Source organism: Telmatherina bonti (assembly GCF_933228915.1).
Source record: "Telmatherina bonti genome assembly, chromosome: 21".
Lineage (NCBI taxonomy): Eukaryota > Metazoa > Chordata > Actinopteri > Atheriniformes > Telmatherinidae > Telmatherina > Telmatherina bonti.
The window spans coordinates 1,640,134-1,661,550 of NC_136630.1; the positions used below are offsets into that span (position 1 = coordinate 1,640,134).

At 48.0% G+C, this 21,417-nt stretch overlaps 1 protein-coding gene across 1 annotated transcript in view; it reads right to left on the reverse strand.

Annotated features, from left to right (window-relative positions):
- Positions 1-16,516, reverse strand: part of cUnh10orf88 (chromosome Un C10orf88 homolog) — a 67,576-nt gene extending 51,060 nt beyond the window's left edge. Inside the window, exons 1-2 of the mRNA XM_079260978.1 lie at positions 16,467-16,516; positions 16,322-16,363 (exon numbers count right to left, since the gene is read on the reverse strand). The gene's annotated coding sequence lies outside the window, so the exon portion shown is untranslated. The remainder of the gene's footprint in view (positions 1-16,321; positions 16,364-16,466) is intronic.
- Between the last annotated feature and the right edge of the window lie 4,901 nt (positions 16,517-21,417).

Genomic DNA, 21,417 nt, shown 5'->3' on the forward strand with positions numbered 1-21,417 from the left:
TTTAGGACAGCCCAGTAATAGAGAGTTACAGTAATCTAGTCTCGAAGTAACAAAAGCGTGAACCAGTTTTTCTGCATCACTCTGAGACAGAATGTCCCTAATTCTGGCTTTATTACGTAAATGAAAGAAGGCTGTTTTAGTAACCTGCTTAATATGTGGACCAAAGGACAGGTCAGGGTCAAATATTACTCCAAGGTTTCTCACTGTAGCACTGGAAGCTAAAGTAATGCCATCCAGGTTCATTACAAAACCGGAAAATTTAGCTCTGAGTTTTTCAGATCCAACGAGAATTACTTCAGTCTTATCTGAGCTTAAGAGGAGAAAATTTCTAGACATCCAAGTCTTTATGTCTATGAGACAATTTTGTAGCCTATTGGGCTGATTTGTTTAATCTGGTTTAAAGGATAAGTATAGTTGAGTATCATCTGCATAACAATGAAAGTTTATTCCATGCTGTCTAATAATTTTGCCTAAAGGGAGCATATATAGTGTGAAGAGTATTGGTCCAAGTACAGAACCTTGAGGAACTCCATGACTTACTGTAGTTTGTGAGGAGGACTTGTCATTTACATGAACGAACTGAAGTCTATCAGATACATATGATTTAAACCAGCTTAACGCTGTACCTGTAATTCCAATCACCTGTTCTAGTCTCTGTAACAGAATGTTATGATCGACTGTATCAAATGCAGCACTAAGATCAAGCAAGATAAGTACGGACACAAGTCCTTTGTCTGAGGCCATAAGAAGGTCATTAGTAACTTTCACCAATGCCGTCTCAGTGCTATGATGACCTCTAAATCCTGACTGAAACTCCTCGCATAAATTATTTCTGCTCAGGTGGGCATGTAGCTGAGCTGAAACTATTTTCTCCAGAATTTTGGACATAAACGGGAGGTTAGATATAGGTCTATAATTTGCTATCACCTCTGGATCCAGAGATTGCTTTTTAAGTAAAGGCTTGATTACAGCAGTTTTAAATGATTGTGGTACATATCCTGTCACTAAAGACATATTGATAAGATTTAGTAGTGATGTATTAATTAAAGGGAAAATGTCCTTAAAGAGGCTCGTTGGGAGAGGGTCTAAGATACAGGTGGATGGTTTAGATGAAGCTATTATTTTAGTTAATTCAGAGGGTTGGACAGGACAGAAACTATTTAGACACAAGTCAGATCCTGGTTCTAAGGATGCTTCAGAGACCACAACAGCCCCAACATTATAGGTAGAAGGAAGAATATTGTGAATTTGATCTCTAATAGTGTCAATTTTATTCCTGAAAAAATACATGAAATCATCCCAGCTAAGTGAGAAAGGAATACATGGCTCCACAGCGCTCCGGCTCCTAGTAAGCCTAGCTACAGTGCTGAAAAGAAACCGAGGGTTGTTTTTGTTTTCCTCTATCAATGATGAATAATAAGCTGTTCTTGCTGTACGTAAGGCTTTTTTGTATACAATTAAACTTTCTTTCCAGGTTAAGTGAGACTCCTCTAGTCCTGATGAACGCCATCTGTTTTCCAAACGCCTTGATGCCTGTTTTAGAGCTCGAAGCTGGGAATTAAACCAGGGAGCCTTCATAATCTTACCTAATTTCTTCTTCTTTAGGGGGGCAACATTATCCAAGGTTGTACGCATTGAAGCTGTTATAGTATCAGCATGTTGATCAATCTGAGCAGGAGTAAGGCTTAAAGGGGGACTCTCAGTCATGCTAACACATGGTAGAGGGGAAAAAATTGATTCAATTGATTGTTTAAATTTTGTAATATTATTGTCTGATAAACATCTACTATAGTAGAATTTATTTTTGGTCAGTGAGTAATCAAATAAAGTGAATTCAAAGGTTAATAAGAAGTGATCGGACAAGACAGGGTTTTGAGGAAATACTTTGAGCTTATCAGTCTCAATACCCGATGTTAGAACCAGATCAAGAGTATGACCATGAGAGTGAGTGGCTCCATGGACATTTTGTGAAAACCCAACTGGTAGCTCCGCACTGGCTAATGGGGGCTTGCTGACTAACTGCTTCCCTAACTGAGTGCGGAGCTGGGCTTCTAACTCACAGAGCCTCGCCTCCAAAGCTGCCAAGCTGCTACACTTAATACACCTACCGTTATCACTAAAGGAGGCGGAGGAGTAGCTAAACATCAGACACACCGAGCAAGAAAAGGCAGGGGACCGGGGTGTGGGAAGAGAGCTAGCAGCCATGCTAAAACCGAGTGCTTGAGCTGTTTAAGTCAGTAAACAGAAAGCCAAAGATCCCGAAAATAAATGCAATATATAGAAGAGTGGTTTGGGAAGATATTGTGCGCTAAAGTGAGTGGTTGGTTAACATTAGATAGAAGTTAGAAAGAAGTTAAAGGAGACATGGACAGGACATGGACATGGACATGGACATGGACTGGACAGGACAGGACAGGACAGGAAAGGACATGGACAAGACAGGACATGGACAGGACAAGACAGGACATGGACAGGACAAGACAAGACATGGACAGGACAGGACAGGACATGGACAGGACAGGACAGGACAAGACATGGACAGGACAGGACAGGACAAGACATGGACAGGACAGGACAGGACATGGACAGGACAGGACAGGACATGGACAGGACAGGACAAGACATGGACAGGACAGGACAAGACATGGACAGGACAGGACAGGACAAGACAAGACATGGACAGGACAGGACATGGACAGGACAGGACAGGACAGGACAAGACAAGACAAGACAAGGACAGGACATGGACAAGGACAGGACATGGACTGGAAAGGACAGGACATGGACTGGAAAGGACAGGACAAGACAGGACAGGACAAGACAAGACATGGACAGGACAGGACAGGACATGGACAGCACAGGACATGGACAGGACAGGACAAGACAGGACATGGATAGGACAGGACAGGACATGGACAGAACAGGACAGGACATGGACAGCACAGGACATGGACAGGACAGGACAAGACATGGACAGGACAGGACAAGACATGGAAAGGACAAGACATGGACATGGACAGCACAGGACATGGACATTGACAGAACAGGACAAGACAAGACATGGACAGGACAGGACAAGACAAGACATGGACAGGACAGGACAAGACATGGACAGGACAGGACAAGACATGGACAGGACATGGACATGGACAGGACATGGACATGGATAGGACAGGACACGGACATGGACAGGACATGGACATGGATAGGACAGAACAGGACATGGACAGTTCATGGACATGGACAGGACAGGATATGGACACGGACATGAACATGGACAGGACATGACAAGACATGGACAATACATGGACAGGACAGGTTTTGGACATAGACAGGACATGGACAAGGACATGGACAGGACAGGATTTGGACATAGACAGGACATGGACAAGGACAGGACATGGACAGGATTTGGACATAGACAGGACATGGACAAGGACATGAACAGGACAGGACATGGACATGGAAAGCACAGGACATGGACAGGACATTGACATGGACATGGACAGGACAGTTCATGGACAGGACATGGACATGGACAGGACAAGACATGGACAGGATTTGGACATGGACAGGACATGGACAAGGACAGGACAGGACATGACAAGGACAGGACATGGACAGGACAGGATATTGACACGGACATGAACATGGACAGGACATGACAAGTCATGGACATGGACAAGACAGGACCTGGACAATACATGGACATGGACAGGACATGGACAAGGACATGGACAGGACAGGTTTTGGACATAGACAGGACATGGACAAGGACATGGACAGGATTTGGACATAGACAGGACATGGACAAGGACATGGACAGGATTTGGACATAGACAGGACATGGACAAGGACATGGACAGGATTTGGACAGGACAGGACATGGACAAGGACAGGACAAGACATGGACAGGACAGGACATGGACAAGGACAGGAAGAGACATGGACATGGACAGGACATGGACAGGACAGGAAAGGACATGGAAAGGACAAGACATGGACAGGACAGGACAAGACATGGACAGCACAGGACATGGACAGGACAGGACATGGACAGAACAGGACAGCACATGGACAGCACAGGACATGGACAGGACAGGACAAGACAGGACGAGACATGGACAGGACAGGACAAGACATGGACAGGACAGGACATGGACAGGACATGGATATGGACATGCATATGGACATGGACACAGACAGGACATGGACATGACATGGACAGGACAGGACATGGATATGGACATGGACAGGACATGGACAGCACATGGAAGGCACAGGACATGGACAGGACAGGAGAGGACATGGACAGGACAGGACATGGAAAGGACAGCACAGGACATGGAAAGGACAAGACATGGACAGGACAGAACATGGACAGGACAGCACATGGACAGCACAGCACATGGACAGGACAGGAGAGGACATGGACAGGACAGGACATGGACGGGACAGAACATGGACAGGACATGGACATGGACAGGACATGGAAAGCACAGGACATGGTCAGGACATTGACATGGACAGGACAGGACAGCACAGGACATGGAAAGGACAGGGACAGCACAGGACAGGACATTGACATGGACAGGACAGCAGAGGACATGGAAAGGACAGGACAGGGACAGGACAGGACAAGACATGGACAGAATATGGACAGCACAGAACATGGACAGGACATGGACAGCACAGGACATGGACAGGACAGGGACAGGACATTGACATGGACAGGACATGACAGCACATGGACAGCACAGGACATGGACAGGACATGGATATGGACATGCATATGGATATGGACATGCATATGGACATGGACATAGACAGGACATGGACATGACATAGACATGGACAGGACATAGACATGGACAGGACATGGATATGGACATGGACAGGACACGGACAGCACAGGACATGGACATAGACAGGACATGGACAGGACACGGACAGCACAGGACATGGACAGGACAGGACATGGACAGGACATGGACAGGGACATGGACAGGACATGGACAGGACATTGACATGGACAGCACAGGACATGGACAGGACATGGATATGGACATGGACATAGACAGGACATGGACAGGACAGGACATGGACAGTTGATGGACATGGACAGTTCATGGACATGGAAAGGACAGGATATGGACACGGACATGAACATGGACAGGACAGGATTTGGACATAGACAGGACATGGACAAGGACATGGACAGGATTTGGACAGACAGGACACGGACATGGACAGGACATGGATAGGACAGAACAGGACATGGACAGGACAGGATATGGACACGGACATGAACATGGACAGGACATGACAAGACATGGACATGGACAAGACAGGACCTGGACAATACATGGACATAGACAGGACATGGACAAGGACATGGACAGGACAGGATTTGGACATGGAAAGCACAGGACATTGACATGGACAGGACATGGACAGGACAGGGACATGGACAGGACATGGACAGGACAGAAAATGGACAGTTCATGGACAGGACATGGACATGGACAGGACAAGACATGGACAAGGACATGGACAGGATTTGGACAGACAGGACAAGGACATGGACAGGACATGGACAAGGACAGGACAAGACATGGACGTGGACATGGACAGGATTTGGACAGGACAGGACATGGACAAGGACAGGACAAGACATGGACAGGACATGGACATGGACAAGGACAGGACAAGACATGGACATGGACAGGACCTGGACAATACATGGACATGGACAGGACAGGTTTTGGACATAGACAGGACATGGACAAGTACATGGACAGGATTTGGACATAGACAGGACATGGACAAGGACATGGACAAGGACAGGACAAGACATGGACGTGGACATGGACAGGATTTGGACAGGACAGGACATGGACAAGGACAAGACAGGACCTGGACAATACATGGACATGGACAGGACAGGTTTTGGACATAGACAGGACATGGACAAGGACAGGACATGGACAGGACAGGATATGGAAACGGACATGACAAGTCATGGACATGGACAAGACAGGACCTGGACAATACATGGACATGGACAGGACAGGACAGGTTTTGGACATAGACAGGACATGGACAAGGACATGGACAGGATTTGGACATAGACAGGACATGGACAAGGACATGGACAAGGACAGGACAAGACATGGACGTGGACATGGACAGGATTTGGACAGGACAGGACATGGACAGTACATGGACATGGACAAGGACAGGACAAGACATGGACAGGACAGGACAGGTTTTGAACATAGACAGGACATGGACAAGGACATGGACAGGACAGGAAAGGACATGGAAAGGACAAGACATGGACAGGACAGGACAAGACATGGACAGCACAGGACATGGACAAGACAGGACAGGACATGGACAGAACAGGACAGGACATGGACAGCACAGGACATGGACAGGACAGGACAAGACAGGACAAGACATGGACAGGACCTGGACAATACATGGACATGGACAGGACAGGACAGGTTTTGGACATAGACAGGACATGGACAAGGACATGGACAGGATTTGGACATAGACAGGACATGGACAAGGACATGGACAGGACATGGACAAGACATGGACGTGGATATGGACAGGATTTGGACAGGACAGGACATGGACAAGGACAGGACAAGACATGGACGTGGACATGGACATGGACAAGGACAGGACAAGACATGGACATGGACAGGACCTGGACAATACATGGACATGGACAGGACAGGACATAGACAGGACATGGACAAGGACATGGACAGGACAGGAAAGGACATGGAAAGGACAAGACATGGACAGGACAGGACAAGACATGGACAGCACAGGACATGGACAAGACAGGACATGGACAGGACAGGACATGGACAGAACAGGACAGCACATGGACAGCACAGGACATGGACAGGACAGGACAAGACAGGACAAGACATGGACATGGACAGGACAAGACATGGACAGGACAGGACATGGATATGGACATGGACAGCACATGGAAGGCACAGGACATGGACATGGAAAGGACAAGACATGGACAGGACAGAACATGGACAGGACATGGACAGGACAGCACATGGACAGCACAGGACATGGATAGGACAGGAGAGGACATGGACAGGACAGGACATGGACGGGACAGAACATGGACAGGACATGGATATGGACATGGAAAGCACAGGACATGGTCAGGACATTGACATGGACAGGACATGGACAGGACAGCACAGGACATGGAAAGGACAGGGACAGGACAGGACAAGACATGGACAGGACATTGACATGGACAGGACATGGACAGGACAGCAGAGGACATGGAAAGGACAGGACAGGACAAGACATGGACAGAATATGGACAGCACAGGACATGGACATGGACAGGACATGGATATGGACATGGACAGGACATGGACAGGACAGGAGAGGACATGGACAGGACATGGACATGGAAAGGACAGCACAGGACATGGAAAGGACAAGACATGGACAGGACAGAACATGGACAGGACATGGACAGGACAGGACAGCACATGGACAGCACAGGACATGGACAGGACAGGAGAGGACATGGACAGGACAGGACATGGACGGGACAGAACATGGACAGGACATGGATATGGACATGGAAAGCACAGGACATGGTCAGGACATTGACATGGACAGGACATGGACAGGACAGCACAGGACATGGAAAGGACAGGGACAGGACAGGACAAGACATGGACAGGACATTGACATGGACAGGACATGGACAGGACAGCAGAGGACATGGAAAGGACAGGACAGGACAAGACATGGACAGAATATGGACAGCACAGGACATGGACATGGACAGGACATGGATATGGACAGGACATGGACAGGACAGGAGAGGACATGGACAGGACATGGACATGGAAAGGACAGCACAGGACATGGAAAGGACAAGACATGGACAGGACAGAACATGGACAGGACATGGACAGGACAGGACAGCACATGGACAGCACAGGACATGGACAGGACAGGAGAGGACATGGACAGGACAGGACATGGACGGGACAGAACATGGACAGGACATGGATATGGACATGGAAAGCACAGGACATGGTCAGGACATTGACATGGACAGGACATGGACAGGACAGCACAGGACATGGAAAGGACAGGGACAGGACAGGACAAGACATGGACAGGACATTGACATGGACAGGACAGCAGAGGACATGGAAAGGACAGGACAGGACAAGACATGGACAGAATATGGACAGCACAGGACATGGACATGGACAGGACATGGATATGGACAGGACATGGACAGGACAGGAGAGGACATGGACAGGACATGGACATGGAAAGGACAGCACAGGACATGGAAAGGACAAGACATGGACAGGACAGAACATGGACAGGACATGGACAGGACAGGACAGCACATGGACAGCACAGGACATGGACAGGACAGGAGAGGACATGGACAGGACAGGACATGGACGGGACAGAACATGGACAGGACATGGATATGGACATGGAAAGCACAGGACATGGTCAGGACATTGACATGGACAGGACATGGACAGGACAGCACAGGACATGGAAAGGACAGGACAAGACATGGACAGGACATTGACATGGACAGGACATGGACAGGACAGCAGAGGACATGGAAAGGACAGGACAGGACAAGACATGGACAGAATATGGACAGCACAGGACATGGACAGGACATGGATATGGACATGGACAGGACATGGACAGGACAGGAGAGGACATGGACAGGACATGGACATGGAAAGGACAGCACAGGACATGGAAAGGACAAGACATGGACAGGACAGAACATGGACAGGACAGCACATGGACAGCACAGGACATGGAGAGGACAGGAGAGGACATGGACAGGACAGGACATGGACGGGACAGAACATGGACAGGACATGGATATGGACATGGAAAGCACAGGACATGGTCAGGACATTGACATGGACAGGACATGGACAGGACAGCACAGGACATGGAAAGGACAGGGACAGGACAGGACAAGACATGGACAGGACATTGACATGGACAGGACATGGACAGGACAGCAGAGGACATGGAAAGGACAGGACAGGACAAGACATGGACAGAATATGGACAGCACAGGACATGGACATGGACAGGACATGGATATGGACATGGACAGGACATGGATATGGACAGGACATGGACAGGACAGGGACATGGACAGGACATGGACAGGACATGGATATGGACATGCATATGGACATGGACATAGACAGGACATGGACATGACATAGACATGGACAGGACATAGACATGGACAGGACATGGACAGGACACGGACAGCACAGGACATGGACATAGACAGGACATGGACAGGACATAGACATGGACAGGACATGGATATGGACATGGACAGGACACGGACAGCACAGGACATGGACAGGACAGGAGAGGACATGGACAGGACATGGACAGCGACATGGACATGGACAGGACAGGACATGGACAGGACATTGACATGGACAGCACAGGACATGGACAGGACATGGACATGGATATGGACATGCATATGGACATGGACATAGACAGGACATGGACTGGACAGGACAGGACATGGACAGGACATAGACATGGACAGGACATGGATATGGACATGGACAGGACAGGACATGGACAGGACAGGACAAGACATGGACAGGACATGGACATGGACAGGACATGGATAGGACAGGACATGGACAGGACACGGACATGGACAGGACATGGATAGGACAGAACAGGACATGGACAGTTCATGGACATGGACAGGACAGGATATGGACACGGACATGAACAAGTAAGTACCTGGACAATACATGGACATGGACAGGACAGGTTTTGGACATAGACAGGACATGGACAAGGACATGGACAGGACAGGATTTGGATATAGACAGGACATGGACAATGACAGGACATGGACGTGGACATGGACAGGATTTGGACATAGACAGGACATGGACAAGGACATGAACAGGACAGGACATGGACATGGAAAGCACAGGACATGGACAGGACATTGACATGGACATGGACAGGGACATGGACAAGACAGGACCTGGACAATACATGGACATGGACAGGACAGGTTTTGGACATAGACAGGACATGGACAAGGACATGGACAGGACAGGATTTGGACATAGACAGGACATGGACGTGGACATGGACAGGACATGGAAAGGACAAGACATGGACATGGACAAGACAGGACCTGGACAATACATGGACAGGACAAGACAGGTTTTGGACATAGACAGGACATGGACAAGGACATGGACAGGACAGGATTTGGACATAGGACATGGACAAGGACAGGATTTGGACATAGACAGGATTTGGACATAGACAGGACATGGACAAGGACAGGACATGGACAAGACATGGACAGGACAGGACAAGACATGGACAGGACATGGACATGGACAAGGACAGGACAGGACAAGACATGGACAGGACATTGACATGGACAGGACAGCACAGGACATGGACAGGACAGGACAAGACAGGACAAGATATGGACAGGACAGGACATGGACATGGACAGGACATGGACATGGACATGGATATGGACATGGACAGGACATGGACATAGACAGGACATGGACAGGACAGGACATGGGCATGGACAGGACATGGATATGGACATGGACAGGACATGGACAGCACAGGACATGGACAGGACAGGACATGGACAGGACAGCACAGGACATGGACAGGACAGGACAAGACATGGACAGGACAGAACATGGACAGGACAGGACAGCACATGGACAGCACAGGACATGGACAGGACAGGACATGGACAGGATTTGGACATAGACAGGATTTGGACATAGACAGGACATGGACAAGGACATGGACAGGACATGGACAAGGACAGGATTTGGACATAGACAGGACATGGACAAGGACAGGACATGGACAAGGACAGGACATGGACAGGACATGGACATGGACAAGGACAGGACATGGACAAGACATGGACAGGACATGGACATGGACAAGGACAGGACAGGACAAGACATGGACAGGACATTGACATGGACAGGACAGCACAGGACATGGACAGGACAGGACAAGACAGGACAAGACATGGACAGGACATGGACATGGACAGGACATGGACATGGATATGGACATGGATATGGACATGGACAGGACATGGACATAGACAGGACATGGACAGGACAGGACATGGGCATGGACAGGACATGGATATGGACATGGACAGGACATGGACAGCACATGGACAGCACAGGACATGGACAGGACAGGAGAGGACATGGAAAGGACAGGACATGGACAGGACAGCACAGGACATGGACAGGACAGGACAGGACAAGACATGGACAGGACAGAACATAGATAGGACAGGACAGCACATGGACAGCACAGGACATGGACAGGACAGGACATGGACAGGATTTGGACATAGACAGGATTTGGACATAGACAGGACATGGACAGGACATGGATAGGACAGGACATGGACAGGACACGGACATGGACAGGACATGGATAGGACAGAACAGGACATGGACAGTTCATGGACATGGACAGGACAGGATATGGACACGGACATGAACAAGTAAGTACCTGGACAATACATGGACATGGACAGGACAGGTTTTGGACATAGACAGGACATGGACAAGGACATGGACAGGACAGGATTTGGATATAGACAGGACATGGACAATGACAGGACATGGACGTGGACATGGACAGGATTTGGACATAGACAGGACATGGACAAGGACATGAACAGGACAGGACATGGACATGGAAAGCACAGGACATGGACAGGACATTGACATGGACATGGACAGGGACATGGACAAGACAGGACCTGGACAATACATGGACATGGACAGGACAGGTTTTGGACATAGACAGGACATGGACAAGGACATGGACAGGACAGGATTTGGACATAGACAGGACATGGACAATGACAGGACATGGACGTGGACATGGACAGGACATGGAAAGGACAAGACATGGACATGGACAAGACAGGACCTGGACAATACATGGACAGGACAAGACAGGTTTTGGACATAGACAGGACATGGACAAGGACATGGACAGGACAGGATTTGGACATAGACAGGACATGGACAAGGACAGGATTTGGACATAGACAGGATTTGGACATAGACAGGACATGGACAAGGACAGGACATGGACAAGACATGGACAGGACATGGACATGGACAAGGACAGGACAGGACAAGACATGGACAGGACATGGACATGGACAAGGACAGGACAGGACAAGACATGGACAGGACATTGACATGGACAGGACAGCACAGGACATGGAATGGACAGGACAAGACAGGACAAGACATGGACAGGACAGGACATGGACATGGACAGGACATGGACATGGATATGGACATGGATATGGACATGGACAGGACATGGACATAGACAGGACATGGACAGGACAGGACATGGGCATGGACAGGACATGGATATGGACATGGACAGGACATGGACAGCACAGGACATGGACAGGACAGGAGAGGACATGGACAGGACAGGACATGGACAGGACAGGACAAGACATGGACAGGACAGAACATGGACAGGACAGGACAGCACATGGACAGCACAGGACATGGACAGGACAGGACATGGACAGGATTTGGACATAGACAGGATTTGGACAAGGACAGGACATGGACAAGACATGGACAGGACAGCACATGGACAGCACAGGACATGGACAGGACAGGACATGGACAGGATTTGGACATAGACAGGATTTGGACATAGACAGGACATGGACAAGGACATGGACAGGACATGGACAAGGACAGGATTTGGACATAGACAGGATTTGGACATAGACAGGACATGGACAAGGACAGGACATGGACAAGGACAGGACATGGACAAGACATGGACAGGACATGGACATGGACAAGGACAGGACATGGACAAGACATGGACAGGACATGGACATGGACAAGGACAGGACAGGACAAGACATGGACAGGACATTGACATGGACAGGACAGCACAGGACAGGACAGGACAAGACAGGACAAGACATGGACAGGACAGGACATGGACATGGACAGGACATGGACATGGATATGGACATGGACAGGACATGGATATAGACAGGACATGGACAGGACAGGACATGGGCATGGACAGGACATGGATATGGACAGGACATGGACAGCACATGGACAGCACAGGACATGGACAGGACAGGAGAGGACATGGAAAGGACAGGACATGGACAGGACAGCACAGGACATGGACAGGACAGGACAGCACAGGACATGGACAGCACAGGACATGGACAGGACAGGACATGGACAGGACAAGACATGGACAGGACAGAACATGGACAGCACAGGACATGGACAGGACATTGACATGGACAGGACAGGACATGGTCAGGACAGGACAGGGACAGGACAGGACAAGACATGGACAGGACAGGACATGACAGCACATGGACAGGACATGACAGCACATGGACAGGACAGGACATGGACGGGACAGAACATGGACAGGACATGGACATGGACGGGACAGAACATGGACAGGACATGGACAGGACAGGACATGAATATGAACATGGAAAGCACAGGACATGGTCAGGACATTGACATGGACAGGACATGGACAGGACAGCACAGGACATGGAAAGTACAGGACAGGGACAGGCGGCTGTAGCTCAGGAGGAAGAGCAGTTGTCCTTCAACTGGTAAGTTGGGGGATCGATTCCAGGCTTCCCCTGAAATGCCAAAGTGTCCTAGGGCAAGACACTGAACCCCAAACTGCCCCCCGATGTGCCTATCGGGGTATGAGTGTGTTGAGTGAGTGTGTGTGCAAATGGGTGAATGTGACAAGTAGTGTAAAGCGCTTTGAGTGGTCTGTATGACTAGAAAAGCGCTATAGAAGTACAAGTCCATTTACCAAGTCCATTTACAGGACAGGACAAGACATGGACAGGACAGAACATGGACAGCACAGGACATGGAAAGGACAGGACAGGGACAGGACAGGACAAGACATGGACAGAACATGGACAGGACTTGGACAGGACATGGATATGGACAGAACATGGACAGGACTTGGACAGGACATGGATATGGACAGAACATGGACAGGACATGGACAGGACCTGGACATGGACAGGACATGGATATGGACCTGGACAGCACAGGACATGGACAGGACAGGGACATGGACAGGACAGGACATGGACAGGACAGCACATGGACAGCACAGGACATGGACAGGACAGGACAAAACATGGACAGGACATAGACATGGACAGGACATGGATATGGACAGGACAGGACATGGAAAGGACAGGACAGGGACATGACATGGCCAGGACCTGGACAGGACATGACATGGCCAGGACATGGACAGGACATGGACAGGGACATGGACAGGACAGTTCATGGACATGGACAGGACAGGACATGGAAAGGACAGGACAGGGACAGGACAGGACAGGACAGGACCTGGACAGGACATGACAAGACATGGACAGGACAGGATTTGGACATAGACAGGACATGGACAAGGACATGGACAGGACATGGATATGGACATGGACAGGACATGGACAGGACAGGACATGTCTTGTCCTGTCCATGTCCTGTCCATGTCCACGTCCACGTCCTTGACATGGACAGAACAGGACATGGACAGGACATGGACAGGACAGGATATGGACACGGACATGAACATGGACAGGACATGGACAGGACAAGACATGGACATGGACAGGACAGGACAGGTTTTGGACATAGACAGGACATGGACAAGGACATGGACAGGATTTGGACATAGACAGGACATGGACAAGGACATGGACAGGACATGGACAGGACATGGACGTGGACATGGACAGGATTTGGACATAGACAGGACATGGACAAGGACATGGACAAGGACAGGACATGGACAGGACATGGACAAGGACAGGACAGGACAGGACAAAACATGGACAGGACATTGACATGGACAGGACAGCACAGGACATGGACAGGACAGGACAAGACAGGACAAGACATGGACAGGACAAGACATGGACAGGACATGGACAGGACATGGACATGGATATGGACATGGACAGGACATGGACATAGACAGGACATGGACAGGACAGGACATGAACAGGACTGGACATGGGCATGGACAGGACATGGATATGGACAGGACATGGATAGCACAGGACATGGACAGGACAGGAGAGGACATGGACAGGACAGGACATGGACAGGACAGCACAGGACATGGACAGGACAGGACAAGACATGGACAGGACAGGACAGAACATGGACAGGACAGGACAGCACAGGACATGGACAGGACAGGAGAGGACAGGACATGGACAGGACAGAACATGGACAGGACATGGACATGGACAGGACAGGACAGGACAGGACATGGACATGGATATGGACATGGAAAGCACAGGACATGGTCAGGACAGGACAGGGACAGGACAGGACAGGACAGGACAAGACATGGACAGCACAGGACATGGACAGGACATTGACATGGACAGGACAGGACATGGACAGGACAGCACATGGACATGGACAGGACATGGACAGGACATGGACATGGACAGGACAGGATTTTGACATAGACAGGACATGGACATGGACAGGACATGGACAGAACATGGACGTGGACACGGACAGGACAGGATTTTGACATAGACAGGACATGGACAGGACATGGACAAGGACAAGACAGGACAGGACATGGACATGGATATGGACATGGAAAGCACAGGACATGGTCAGGACAGGACAGGGACAGGACAGGACAAGACATGGATAGGACAGAACATGGACAGCACAGGACATGGACAGGACATTGACATGGACAGGACATGGACAGGACAGCACATGGACATGGACAGGACATGGACGTGGACAGGACAGGACAGGATTTTGACATAGACAGGACATGGACATGGACATGGACAGGACATGGACGTGGACACGGACAGGACAGGATTTTGACATAGACAGGACATGGACATGGACAGGACATGGACAAGGACAAGACAGGACAGGACAAGGACAGGAAGGGAGCAGGACATGGACATGGACAAGGACAGGATATTACATGGACAACACGAGACATATGATTGCCTTTTGGAGGTTGTGAGGTCAGAAACCCTACGTCAGAGACTGGTTCTAGTGAAAGGATGAAGTCTTTGCTGAAACATCTGGAGAACATTCAGCATTTTGACAACATGAAGGATTAAATCATTTACCGATAAGCTGGAAACGTCGTTGGGCCTCTTCTCGTCGTTTCTCTTTTACATTCCCGCACAATAAATAAATAAATAGTAATAAATAAATAATAATAATAACAACACTAATAATACTAACAATTATAAACAGGCAGGAATCACGAACATTTCTGTCAGGGTCCACCAGAACGGCAGGGTTGTTGTGGTGACGGCATTAAGCTGTGACTCCGGGACGTCAGTCGTCTGCGACGCGCGTGTTGGGTTCTACCATAGACTGTCTGCTGTACATAGATAGGTTCTACCATAGACTGTCTGCTGTACATAGATAGGTTCTACCATAGACTGTATGCTGTACATAGATAGGTTCTACCATAGACTGTCTGCTGTACATAGATAGGTTCTACCATAGGCTGTCTGCTGTACATAGATAGGTTCTACCATAGACTGCATGCTGTACATAGATAGGTTCTACCATAGACTGTATGCTGTATATAGATAGGTTCTATCATAGACTGTATGCTGTATATAGATAGGTTCTATCATAGACTGTAAGCTGTATATAGATAGGTTCTACCATAGACTGTATGCGGTATATAGATAGGTTGTACATATAGACTGTATGCTGTATATAGATAGGTTGTACCATAGACTGTATGCTGTATATAGATAGGTTCTATCATAGACTGTATGCTGTATATAGATAGGTTCTATCATAGACTGTATGCTGTATATAGATAGGTTCTACCATAGACTGTATGCGGTATATAGATAGGTTGTACATATAGACTGTATGCTGTATATAGATAGGTTGTACCATAGACTGTATGCTGTATATAGATTGGTTATATCATAGACTGTATGCTGTTTATAGATAGGTTCTACCATAGACTGTATGCGGTATATAGATAGGTTCTACCATAGACATAATATACATAGACGCAGCATCACGCTGCCTCTTCGAGCTGACGTCTCATCGCGCCGCCATCTTGGATGGGTCTCCATGTGGCTCCAATGCATTTATCTGTAAGGTGTAGGTCCAACCACAGCTATAACTTCACCAATTTTTACCTGATTTTTCTCACAGTTTGGTTTGTTACAACGGGCAGAGATATTGTTATGATACAGATCACTGTAAAGCATTAAAAACTACGTGCTAAGATATTTTAATGATGCTATTTAACTGAGACATAAGGTAGCTAAAATATAAATAAATGTATAAATGAATTTGATGCTAACATGTTTGATTGTTTATTGATGCATTTGGATTTATCTATTTTTATCTGATCTAATAAATCATAATTCAACCTTGTGAAATGTAATTCCACACGATCTGCTTTCAATCTATGGCCGGTTATTACAACCGTATGCTGAACAAAATACAGGAATAGTTGCTGCTTTTTTATTTACATTTATTACATTATTATTACATTTATTAAGTTATAACAGAGATACAGTTGTACAAAGTCTGAAAATAAAACTTTGTATCAAAACTGTGAAATTCAGAAATTCAGAGTGTAAACCTCAGTCAACGTCTTTAAAACGGTCATAGATCCAAACGGTGATCCAGATCACCACCAAAATTAGATCAGTTCTTCTTTTTCCCATTTCTAACAAATCCTGAAAATTACATGAAAATCCGTACGCAACTTTTTAAGTTATCTTGAACACAAACAGACAAACAGATCAAGCCGGTAAAACCATAACCTCCTTGGTGGACATAATTATGCTACCATGTAAACGTCTCTTTCTCAAGCATCAGGATCATATTTTTCCATAAACACGTCATAGCAGTAAAAATTTATCATTTGCATTTAGTAGATTATTCACTGTGTTAACAATATTTATAAACCAGTTATGTCGAAAAGTGATTTCTTTGTGTGTAATATATACGTGTTGTTCCACAGAAAACAGTTATGTGGGGAAACTACGTTGACCATCCAATATGGCGGAGACCCATCCAATATGGAGAGACCCATCCAACATGGCGGCGATACTGGTTCATTCTCCAGAACACAATAAGGCGTCTCTGTATATATTATGTCTATGGGTTCTACCATAGACCGTACGGTTCAACAAGGAAAGTGTGTTCAATTAAACCTGGTGGATGGAAACGTGCTGGATTACGTCAGTAAACTGGTGTCTGTCGTACTGGTGGACTGGTTTAGGTCAGTAAACTGGTGTCTGTCGTACTGGTGGACTGGTTTAGGTCAGTAAACTGGTGTCTGTCGTACTGGTGGACTGGTTTAGGTCAGTAAACTGGTGTCTGTCGTACTGGTGGACTGGTTTAGGTCAGTAAACTGGTGTCTGTCGTACTGGTGGACTGGTTTAGATCAGTAAACTGGTGTCTGTCGTACTGGTGGACTGGTTTAGGTCAGTAAACTGGTGTCTGTCTTACTGGTGGACTGGTTTAGGTCAGTGAACTGGTGTCTGTCTTACTGGTGGACTGGTTTAGGTCAGTAAACTGATGTCTCTACTGGTGGACTGGTTTAGGTCAGTAAACTGGTGTCTGTCGTACTGGTGGACTGGTTTAGGTCAGTAAACTGGTGTCTGTCGTACTGGTGGACTGGTTTAGGTCAGTAAACTGGTGTCTGTCGTACTGGTGGACTGGTTTAGGTCAGTAAACTGGTGTCTGTCGTACTGGTGGACTGGTTTAGGTCAGTAAACTGGTGTCTGTCTTACTGGTGGACTGGTTTAGGTCAGTAAACTGGTGTCTGTCGTACTGGTGGACTGGTTTAGGTCAGTAAACTGGTGTCTGTCGTACTGGTGGACTGGTTTAGGTCAGTAAACTGGTGTCTGTCTTAATGGTGGACTGGTTTAGGTCAGTAAACTGGTGTCTGTCGTACTGGTGGACTGGTTTAGGTCAGTAAACTGGTGTCTGTCGTACTGGTGGACTGGTTTAGGTCAGTAAACTGGTGTCTGTCGTACTGGTGGACTGGTTTAGGTCAGTAAACTGGTGTCTGTCGTACTGGTGGACTGGTTTAGGTCAGTAAACTGGTGTCTGTCGTACTGGTGGACTGGTTTAGGTCAGTAAACTGGTGTCTGTCTTACTGGTGGACTGGTTTACGTCAGTAAACTGGTGTCTCTACTGGTGGACTGGTTTAGGTCAGTAAACTGGTGTCTCTACTGGTGGACTGGTTTAGGTCAGTAAACTGGTGTCTCTACTGGTGGACTGGTTTAGGTCAGTAAACTGGTGTCTGTCGTACTGGTGGACTGGTTTAGGTCAGTAAACTGGTGTCTGTCGTACTGGTGGACTGGTTTAGGTCAGTAAACTGGTGTATGTCGTACTGGTGGACTGGTCTAGGTCAGTAAACTGGTGTCTGTCGTACTGGTGGACTGGTTTAGGTCAGTAAACTGGTGTCTGTCGTACTGGTGGACTGGTTTAGGTCAGTAAACTGGTGTCTGTCTTACTGGTGGACTGGTTTAGGTCAGTAAACTGGTGTCTCTACTGGTGGACTGGTTTAGGTCAGTAAACTGGTGTCTGTCGTACTGGTGGACTGGTTTAGGTCAGTAAACTGGTGTCTGTCGTACTGGTGGACTGGTTTAGGTCAGTAAACTGGTGTCTGTCTTACTGTTGGACTGGTTTAGGTCAGTAAACTGGTGTCTCTATTGGTGGACTGGTTTAGGTCAGTAAACTGGTGTCTGTCTTACTGGTGGACTGGTTTAGGTCAGTAAACTGGTGTCTCTATTGGTGGACTGGTTTAGGTCAGTAAACTGGTGTCTGTCGCACTGGTGGACTGGTTTAGGTCAGTAAACTGGTGTCTGTCGTACTGGTGGACTGGTTTAGGTCAGTAAACTGGTGTCTCTACTGGTGGACTGGTTTAGGTCAGTAAACTGGTGTCTGTCGTACTGGTGGACTGGTTTAGGTCAGTAAACTGGTGTCTGTCGTACTGGTGGACTGGTTTAGGTCAGTAAACTGGTGTCTGTCGTACTGGTGGACTGGTTTAGGTCAGTAAACTGGTGTCTGTCGTACTGGTGGACTGCTTTAGGTCAGTAAACTGGTGTCTGTCGTACTGGTGGACTGGTTTAGGTCAGTAAACTGGTGTCTGTCTTACTGGTGGACTGGTTTAGGTCAGTAAACTGGTGTCTGTCTTACTGGTGGACTGGTTTATGTCAGTAAACTGGTGTCTGTCGTACTGGTGGACTGGTTTAGGTCAGTAAACTGGTGTCTGTCGTACTGGTGGACTGGTTTAGGTCAGTAAACTGGTGTCTGTCGTACTGGTGGACTGGTTTAGGTCAGTAAACTGGTGTCTGTCGTACTGGTGGACTGGTTTAGGTCAGTAAACTGGTGTCTCTACTGGTGGACTGGTTTAGGTCAGTAAACTGGTGTCTGTCGTACTGGTGGACTGGTTTAGGTCAGTAAACTGGTGTCTGTCGTACTGGTGGACTGGTTTAGGTCAGTAAACTGGTGTCTGTCGTACTGGTGGACTGGTTTAGGTCAGTAAACTGGTGTCTGTCTTACTGGTGGACTGGTTTAGGTCAGTAAACTGGTGTCTCTACTGGTGGACTGGTTTAGGTCAGTAAACTGGTGTCTGTCGTACTGGTGGACTGGTTTAGGTCAGTAAACTGGTGTCTGTCGTACTGGTGGACTGGTTTAGGTCAGTAAACTGGTGTCTGTCGTACTGGTGGACTGGTTTAGGTCAGTAAACTGGTGTCTGTCGTACTGGTGGACTGGTTTAGGTCAGTAAACTGGTGTCTGTCGTACTGGTGGACTGGTTTAGGTCAGTAAACTGGTGTCTGTCGTACTGGTGGACTGGTTTAGGTCAGTAAACTGGTGTCTGTCGTACTGGTGGACTGGTTTAGGTCAGTAAACTGGTGTCTCTACTGGTGGACTGGTTTAGGTCAGTAAACTGGTGTCTCGTACTGGTGGACTGGTTTAGGTCAGTAAACTGGTGTCTGTCGTACTGGTGGACTGGTTTAGGTCAGTAAACTGGTGTCTGTCGTACTGGTGGACTGGTTTAGGTCAGTAAACTGGTGTCTGTCGTACTGGTGGACTGGTTTAGGTCAGTAAACTGGTGTCTGTCGTACTGGTGGACTGGTTTAGGTCAGTAAAACTGGTGTCTGTCGTACTGGTGGACTGGTTTAGGTCAGTAAACTGGTGTCTGTCGTACTGGTGGACT